The sequence below is a fragment of the Amblyomma americanum genome, chromosome 7 (assembly GCF_052857255.1).
Source record: "Amblyomma americanum isolate KBUSLIRL-KWMA chromosome 7, ASM5285725v1, whole genome shotgun sequence".
Taxonomy (NCBI): domain Eukaryota; kingdom Metazoa; phylum Arthropoda; class Arachnida; order Ixodida; family Ixodidae; genus Amblyomma; species Amblyomma americanum.
In genome coordinates, this window is record NC_135503.1 from 65,246,937 (window position 1) to 65,256,361 (window position 9,425).

The 9,425-nt window shown below is 43.4% G+C and overlaps 1 long non-coding RNA gene across 2 annotated transcripts; it reads right to left on the minus strand.

Annotated features, from left to right (window-relative positions):
• On the minus strand, positions 1 to 9,203 carry LOC144097168 (uncharacterized). Of its 2 annotated transcripts, none has more exons than XR_013306934.1 (4): positions 9,058 to 9,203; positions 3,896 to 3,954; positions 1,253 to 1,278; positions 1 to 515 (listed from the first exon to the last, which is right to left on the minus strand). It is a non-coding gene; the product is annotated as an uncharacterized LOC144097168 (long non-coding RNA). The 2 variants fall into 2 exon arrangements; XR_013306933.1 differs by having other exon boundaries at positions 221 to 515; positions 1,191 to 1,278; positions 9,058 to 9,196.
• Positions 9,204 to 9,425: the final 222 nt, after the last annotated feature.

The window sequence follows — 9,425 nt, forward strand, 5'->3', positions numbered from 1 at the left end:
CTAAAATGCGTTGTTCTGAATATCACTGAAATGTATACCTTTTCTCCAGTTTGGTACGCTTTGAATTTTCTCGTGGTGTGCACAGAGGGACATAAAAACACATTCACCCAAAGACAGGTGAAAATATTTAAATGCATTCCTGTGTTTAAATACTGCACTGTGTTCGAGTTGGAGCGTGGAGGCCTTCTTTGTCGTCATTCACGGTGAAAAACTTCATGCATTTTTCATTTTTCGTGAACCGCTGGTTCTTCATTACCCTTGTGAAGTTCTGCGTGATAATTTATTCTCTTCCTGATGTCAAGGATTGCAATAATACAAATGAAGGCTTTCCTTTGATTTATTATTTTTTGCACTTGCGCGGGTATGTCTGCAGGCAGCGAATTAGTCATCGCGATGTGTTGTACAACTCACTTCCAGCCGGTCATTCGTTCGCTCCGAAAATAAAAAAAAGAAATCCCTGTGATTATGGCACATGGAAAGGAATTTTGTTTCTCTTCCTCTGCACTTTCATACACCTGAAAAGAAAGAAGGGTAGAGTCAAAATCAAAAATAATTTAAAATACAACTCATTTATTATGCGCTAGGATATACCAGAACTATACTATATGAACTCTCCGTGTTAACTTGGCATCATTACCTCAGCTTGTTCGTTGTTTAGGTTTTTGAGTTATTTAATGACAAACTGCCCGCACCTCCTATGCAATGTGCATGAACGTGTTCAGTACTATAAATAAAAAGACGAATAGGGAAAACATGGCGTATAATATTACTACACTAGTCTGCAATGTTTTTCTTACGCACGCGGATTCAATGCACTCATTCGTATGGAAAGCCATCAACTATTAAAATGCCTTTTGTTTCTTAATGCCTCACATATTAAATACAGGCGTGCTGATAAGTTCCAAAACGTTTTTCATTTGTCCAGCCTTCCTTTTTGCCGCAGGCGCATGCGAGATCGTCTTGAGTTCCAGTCACGAGTAAGTTTTGCTCAAGTTAGGCTCTGCATCCCGTACAATTGTCATTTTCTTGCCACACATTCAGTAACCGCTGACGTCTTAGCTGAAAATTCGCAAAATCCTTAAAATATAACTCCTTATTCAACTTCTTAAATGATAGAAGGCAACTGATGAACTTGTACCCATTGGATTCCGCAAAATAGTAGCTTTGCGTAGCTTTACCTCTAAACTTACATCTAAAATGTGGACAGACAGCTCTCAGGCACGACAGAGGCTGTCTGGTCACTGGAACGCACCGTTGTCCTCTGCGGCATATTTGTAACTGCAAAAGAGGAATGAAAACAATACTTTTTTTACCACCACATATTAATAATAATATTAATAATTGGTTTTTGGGGAAAAAAATGGCGTAGTATCTGTCTCATATATCGTCGGACACCTGAACCGTGCCCTAAGGGAAGGGATAAAGGAAGGAGTGAAAGAAGAAAGGAAGAAAGAGGTGCCGTAGTGGAGGGCTCCGGAATAATTTCGACCACCTGGGGATCTTTAACGCGCACTGACATCGCACAGCCCATGGGCGCCTAAGCATTTTGCCTCCATAAAAACGCAGCCGCCGCGGTCGTTTTTATGGAGGCACAACGCTAAGGCGCCCGTGTGCTGTGCGATGCCACCACATATTCATGCCCTTTTTAGTGCTACAGCGAACCAGCATGACACGTTAGCAGCATCACTGTACTAAATGCTAGTACGGTGTGCCAGGTCAGTTTTTCTTGTGGCGCTATTCTATAATGTTCACGATGTGCATGACGCAGCGTTAAAAGGGAGCCACGAATAGGGGCGGTACTAGCGAATATAACTCGCCCGTACAAAATGTAATGCCATTGCATTTTGAAGGCATATTTCGAGCAACTGAATTGTTTATCTTCCAACCACTAATTAAATAATGAAAATAGATCTTCACACATTAGCAGCCTGCACCTCATCCGACCATCTGATCTTTTAGCAGCAGAGAAATGGTGGGAAGTTCTATCCGGCAAGAAGCAAGAAATTCAATCCGGCAAGAAGGCCGGTATCGATTACTTTAGGTCGTCTCATTTTTAACTGCCAAAAGCCACTTGTGGGCTGTTTGGTCTTTCTTGGGACAAGTGAATATATATGTTCCGAGTACTCCTAACGCAAGACGGGCGGTGTTCTGAAAAAAATTTGTCTATTGACAGTCTAATTACTCCCCGCAATAACAGTTTAACGTTGAATAATGTACAGGTAGCTGCATTGTGAAAGAACAACGCTCATTTTAAACAAGAAATGATTATTTCCTCATTCGTGCCAAGGGATGAAAAATGTCTAATTAGTGTTATTTGTTCGAAATAAACTACTTAAGCACATACAGAAGAGTGTTTTTCATTCACGCTTATGAAGCAACCGAGTCTTAAAGGTTGGTAACGCTTTCTTTTCACACTGCCACTATATGTTTATTGAGGCAAGCTGAACCGAGTGTGGTGTTGAATTGAATGACTTAATGAATCTATAGCAACAGCGTCGTCTTTGAAGCAAAGAGGTGTCTCCAACAATATCGAGGCTATACCTATTTATTGCGAAGAAAGGCAAGGTTCTGTTTTTTACTGATCAATAACGCTGACTCATTCGCGTTAATATTATTTGGCTGACTGTTTCATAACGCCATGTTTAAAAATCGTCTGACCTTGATTGAAAGAATAGGAAATTCTTTCTTGAATTTTTAGCGGACAACTTTCTTCCTCTCTGATATCACGTCTTCTCATTCTATACTGTCGAAATTCGCCTTCTTTCTCACTAACTGTACCTATTTTATTTGCTCTGCCTTTTTTTATCTTGCGTTTGATGCTGTTTGATTTTTATCCCGTCTGTGTTTCCCGTATGCCTCGTAGAAATCTTTCTGGTTGTTTTTCTTCACTGTAATTCAACGCTCTTTCTGCACATATACACAACCATCTTTGCTGCCCATCCGTGTTCCTCAGCAGTTCTTCATAAATTATTTTACACTGCGCTTTCTGCGGTTCATACGATGTCACGCGCGTGGTAGCCTGAACTGCCCGATTTGTTATTTCACTATTAGTGCCAAATCCTAACCCACCCGCAGCTCTATGGCTCATTTGTAGGCTCAATTACACTTGTGATCTCATGCGCAACTCTCAATACCAAAAAGTAACCCCTTCAACCTACAGCTATTTTTTCGCCACATGCTCATTGCTTCATTAGTGAGGCCTATCATCTTTCCATTCATCCTAAATGCGTGTTAGTGCTTTTTACATCAGTTCCTGAATAAGGCAACAGTACGAACGAATACGTACAGCCCCGTTCGGAAACCTAAGGAGGCTTATATTCAGCAACGAAAAAAATGTCCTGAGTATGCGCTAGGCTATTATAGGGCTTGATCTTTGTTATGCTTTGGCAGGACAAAATCCTTATATTTGCACCAGACACTAGTGGTGCATGTCTCTTTTATTTGCTAATTAACAGTTAATAAATTCACGAATCTCCTGACTAACCTAAATCGTTATCAATGCACTGATCTCACTGTTCTCAGTCATTGGTTGAGAGTGAGGACTAACCGTCAAAGCGTGGTGAAAACCTATGTTGTAGCCTACCGCCTTCACAATAGCACCAATAAGGTCAAACGATTCATTTTCTAGCTTCATAGTTACGCACAAAAAGCTAAGGGAGAATTGGCGAAATATCAGAGATCCGCATCTGCCGACTGTCCTCTTTTCACTTCGGCTTGGTTGCCTAAAACTACGAGCGTTTCTGAAATTCTTGCAAGACAGACGCCGCAGTAGAGAATCGGCGCTTTGGCCTCCACTCTACGAAACACCATATTTATTCTATGCGTCATATTCAGCACACGTCGCTTCATATACGTTCATGGTACTGGAATAAATTATGTTTAATAATGTACTTACACCGCAACGGCGGCCACCAAGAAATCGTCCAGGAAACACCTGTGCCTCTGCCGACATCACTGCGAAAAATTCAAGGCCACATTACTGCGCTGCTTAATCGCGTAAAAGAAAAATTGCACTAACAGACTTTCGCACAGACGATGTTTTGCGTAGGCACTGGAAAATAAGAATCTCTCGTTATTGCGGCTATATATTCCTGCCTTACGATCGATTAACTGTTAACCTAATTCTATAATTTCATGTTTTTTCACGTTTGTGTTCCCGCAGAGCTCTCGCAAAAGAAATAAGGAAGCGTCTATTATCGCCATCAACTTCAAAATGTTTTTTTTTTTTACTGCAAACAGGGCCGACAGCAAAAATGATAAGATGAAAAATGCCGGCAATAAATAATAATAAACTCCCACATTCTCACGGTAATACTTTCTCATTCCTGTGTAATTTCACAAAAGCATATAATTAGCACTACAAGCCCGTCATTTTGAATCATATTGCAAATAAGTTTAAGGTACAATTTTTCTTCAAAATTCCTCATAAAAGTTCCACTCATACTCTGATTGTTTCCTCCTATTGATTGTGATGAGTAGTGGGTCTGGAGGCCTCTATACAGTACAGAATATTTCAAACAAGGCTACTTGCTGCAGAGAGTGGGCCGTGACTCTTCCATGTTTTTCGCGGGTCCTCATGCAACCGACACGTGCGTATTTCTATAGGAGCCACATTTAAGCCACGGCTTACGCAAACACCAATAAATCTATTCAAGGAGCCGCCGCGGTGGCACAGCGGTTATGGCGCTCAGCTGCTGACCCGAAAGACGCGGGTTTGATCCCGGCCGTGGCGGTCGAACTTTTCTAGGCACTTCTCTGGTATTATAGTATTCAGAGCAAGTGCATGTGGTTTGTAGTTCACCACTGAGGTTCCGGTCGATAACCAGATAAAATGTTTAGATTTATGTTTGACTATAAAGAAGGGACACGTGTTGGAAATGCCACGGGCCGAAAAACCGTTCCTGAACTATGAATAGCATCATTCGAAGACAGTAGAAAGCGGAATTGTTGTTTCATCCTTGTCATATCAGCGTTGTGAAAAATACTGTCACCATGTTGTGAAACAAAGCTTGGATGAAGAGAATAAGAGGCTTAGGGATGCAGGTTACCCGGATGTGTCATCAATTTGGGTTGGTTTGGTTTTTTGCGTTTTCCTCTCTGTCATCTTTCTAACCCCTATCCCCCATCCCCAGTGTAGGGTAGAAAACCGGAGACTCACATCTGGTTAACCTCCCTGCGTTTCCTTTTCATTCTCTCTCTCTCTCTCTCTTGGGTTGCATTAAAATAACTAAAAAGCTTTGCGGCCCTCTTCCCACATCCCCTTCTTCATGGTCTATCTTACGATGCCTGGTAGACCCGTCCAAAAAAAATCGCGCTCAAGCAGACCACTCTACTCCATAGGCAATAAAACCGGGACAGGGATGCAGATTTAATAAAAGCCATGCGTAAAAAATACATAAGAGACGCGTCCCCGGCTTGCCAAACTCCATATGAGGGCTAGCAATACATTAACCTTGACTACCCATACTACTGGCAGAAATCTACTCAGCAGCCCGTATGTCAACAAGACACACTGCCCGGGGAGGTGACAGGGTCGCAAACGGTAATAATCAGGAACCTGAGCACCGACCACCTGACGGGCCAATAAAAGAACATCAACGAAGAACTGTGAGAGAAGGGCCAGCTTCCCTCGGCTTGGAAACGCGCGGACATCATCACTATACCTAAGGCAGGAAAGCCTCCGGCTTTATAGAGTCTATGTCCAATCTTTCTCATTTCTTGCCTGGGAAAGCATTATGAACGAGTAATCCACCTGAGGCTTCAAAATAGCGTACACGAAAACAACCTATTTTCTTCCTGCATGCTGGGCTTCCGCAAGGGACTCTACACCCAGGGTGCATTCCTTTGTATTAAAGAAGTCATAAATACCATCCCCAAGAACGGCGAAAACCTCCTACTCGCACTTGACTTCAAAGGGGCATTCAACAATATTGGCCACCGCACCATAATACAAGAATTAAACAGTATGAACTACGGGCAGAAAATCTTCAATTACGTGAACGCTTTTCTCTCTGATCGCGCAGCCACCATAGCATTTGGAGAGAAATACGGTCACCCCCGTTACCCATGCCCAACAAAGGTACGCCGGAAGGCTCTGTAGTCTCTCCAATGCTGTTCAACATGGAAATGCTCAACTTAGCCGAAAAGCACTTCACCCGCGATGATATCGGCTTCACCTTCTACGCTGACGACTTCATTATTTGGGCTACACAGGGATCCTTGGCGCAGAAGAAAGAAAATCTGCAAGCCGCTATAGGTATGGTCGAAGAATTTGATGAGAAAGCGGTCTTAGGTTCTCCCAGGAAAAATCCTAACTTGTCATTTTTCCTGTCTAACCTGATCAGACCCCGGGAGAAATTGAACTCTAACTAGTTAAACAAAAAATTGAGGAAAAAGTGAAGATCAGAGTTTTCGGGCTGTGGTTACAAAGCAATCTAAGAGCAAATTATGCAGTCAGAACTCTTCAAGGCCACGGTCAACCAAATATCAAGAATGGTTAGAAGGGTAACCTGGCATCGGAAAGGAATGAAGGCGGAAGCCACCCTCCGCCTAGTCTAAGCTCTAGTCCTAAGCAGGATTACCTACGGGCTCTCATACCAAGAGATTACAATCGTTGATAGAAGGCCAATTGATACCATCACAAGGGGAGCCTATAAAACTGCACTGAACATCCCACCAACGACATCAACGGAACGTCTTTGGGCACTCGGAGTACACAGCACCTTCGAGGAGCTCAATGAGATGGTTCTGGGGGTCAAAAAACGCCTAACCAGAACACAAGCAGGTAGGGATGTTCTCACGAGGCTGGGGCTATGAAAGGCAAATACGAACTAGCGAGAGCTAGTCCCAAATTCCGACACCTGCAAGAGAGAAGATCTGTGTAAACCCGATACCAAGAAACATGCACCACGAGTAGCAGAAGGGTAGAAGGAAAGCCATAGTAAAAAAAACTGGCAAAAAAGATTATCAAAAGACCCGGAAGCAGCATACGTGGATATCGGGGTCTATGCCTAGCCAGGCAAGTTCGCGATTGCTACGGTCTACAACAAGAAAAGGCCAATCATTAGGGCTTGAATCTATGACAAAGAGCATGCGCAAGCGGAATCACTGGCCATAGCCATCACTATCAAGACTCTAGACCGACAGAGCAAGTCATCGCACGTAGTGAAAGACTCCCAACAAGCCCGCAGGAACTACCTTGCTGGCAAATCTCACGGAAGGGCGAGTATATTATTAAATACTCTGACACTCACGCAGAATAACATAGACAACTGGTCACGAAGGCCTAGCCGGAAACGAGGTAGCGAATGATCTTACCCGAGCCTAACCGGAAACGAGGTAGCGAATGATCTTACCCGAGCTCTGACAATCCGGGCGGATCCCCATCCCTACCAAGCCCCCTCCTAGGACTGTATGGTGACAGGCTGGAACACCTTAGGCTAGAAAGAAGACATTTCTCCCCTCCACACAAACAACTGTCCTCCTCAGATTCCAGTGACTGGACGAAAATACAAAACAAACGTCCACGTCCACATTTTGCGCAAGTTATTGTCCTTGGTGCGAGCAAGCCGCACGCTCTACCATACATCCTGGGAATACCAGCACAAACCAGACAAAAAGTTCATAGTGCCATATCCGACACACGAGCAGTGGGAGGACGCCTTGACCAGCGATAACCTGGACCAGCAAGCCTAGATCGTTCAGCTAGTCTTCAAGTCAGCTGCCATCAGCGGAGCACTGAACTAGGGGCCCCGACCGCCCGGCTCCTGCAAATTAATCTCCTGAATAAAAGTTTTCTCTCTCTTCACAGCTATAACAAAAGGAAAAAGCTCTCAGTCCTTCCCTATATATATCGCTTGTCACATAGTCCTAAAAATATGGCCCTAGGTATGAAGTTGATGTGTTTTCGGCACCAAATAAGTTGAACAAAATTTGTTCAGTTGTAGAAAATAAGGCTCGGAATCCTAATAAATCTGTAACTTCCTGTGGAATCAAGCATGATAAGAAGTTTTTGCCATGCTCTGAGGGCGTAGTATATAATATACCTCAGTCCTGCGGTCAGATTTACATTGTACAAACGGGATGGTGTATTAACGCGCGATTCAGAGAACATCATAACCCATTAGATTATACCCCCTCTACTAATTTAGTTAATCCTTGCCGAGAGTGTCAGTCCTGTTCTCATTCCTTATACTACAAAGACTTATTTTACAGACACCCCCACCAACTCACCAGATAATCGTCGAAGCCTAAAAAATGAATAAAAATGCCGATATTGTGCGTCAGCGAACCATTTCTGCTCCTGCGTGATAGTGACGTTGCCTATTTTGACCCAACCTAGCTACACGTGCCTTGTGGTTTTGTTGCTTATATTTGTCTGTTTCCTATCAATAAACTTCAGATGAGAGTCAGCGCTTGTCCTGTTTTTTCCTACTCTTTCGTCTCCGCTTTTCGCGCTGTTAGTTTTGAATTTGAAAAAAAAGACGTTTACACCTGCAAAGACGATTAGTAACATACCGCTCCGCAATATCACGTACTTGCGTAGAAAAGCCTAAGCCACGATCTTTCGCTTGAATAGAAGTTTTTCTTTCCCTCTACAGAGCTCCTCTGTGGATTCTATTATCATCAGTTACGTTTTCAACTTCTATTGCTGCAGCGATCATTGAACTTACGCCCATTTGAAGCTCAAGCGCTTCTCTAAATGCTTCTAGAAATATACCAAAATTCATCAAATTCAGTCCATGCACCATTAGCGCTGCCTGTGGAACCATTATACTTTCTTCTGGTAACCAAAGAGAACATTTCCTGCTGATAAGTTAGCTTTTTTTTAATGATACCTGCTTTCGCTCAGCTTTTTTTACTTAAGGCGACATATCCTAAATGTCTTGTACTCTTAAAAGGAGTGTGTTGCGTCGCCCTTTCACTCCGGTACAGATTGTTTAAACAAATGCCGCAAATATCAATGTAGCAGCTAAATATCCCAAAGCCGTTTACCCTATAAACAACGTCTGACGTAACTAATATTCTTCACAGAGGGGATAATAGCTTCCAACTCACCGCCTGGCAGCAGAAGCACAGCCAACAGGATGGCTGAGCTCTTCATTCTGTACAGTGATTCCTGACACTGGGAGACGACAGCGACGCCAGGAGAGATGAGAAGGGCTTTTATTTCATGTACCGGATGTAAAGCTGGTGCATCCGGTGTCCAGCTGCACCCCCTCCAAGCGTTTAGGCGCTTGTAAAAACAAAGGAGACCTCCGCCTTCGGGAAGGCCTTCCGGCGCTTACTTTCCGTGACTGGTGAAAACGAGAAAAGAGCACTCCTCCTACGACGCAGATAATGAGGTACGTGTGTTTCTAAGGGGCCAACGTGGGCTAAATATGGCCCAGAAAATCATAAGCGCATATTTTCATTGCACGCGTTTA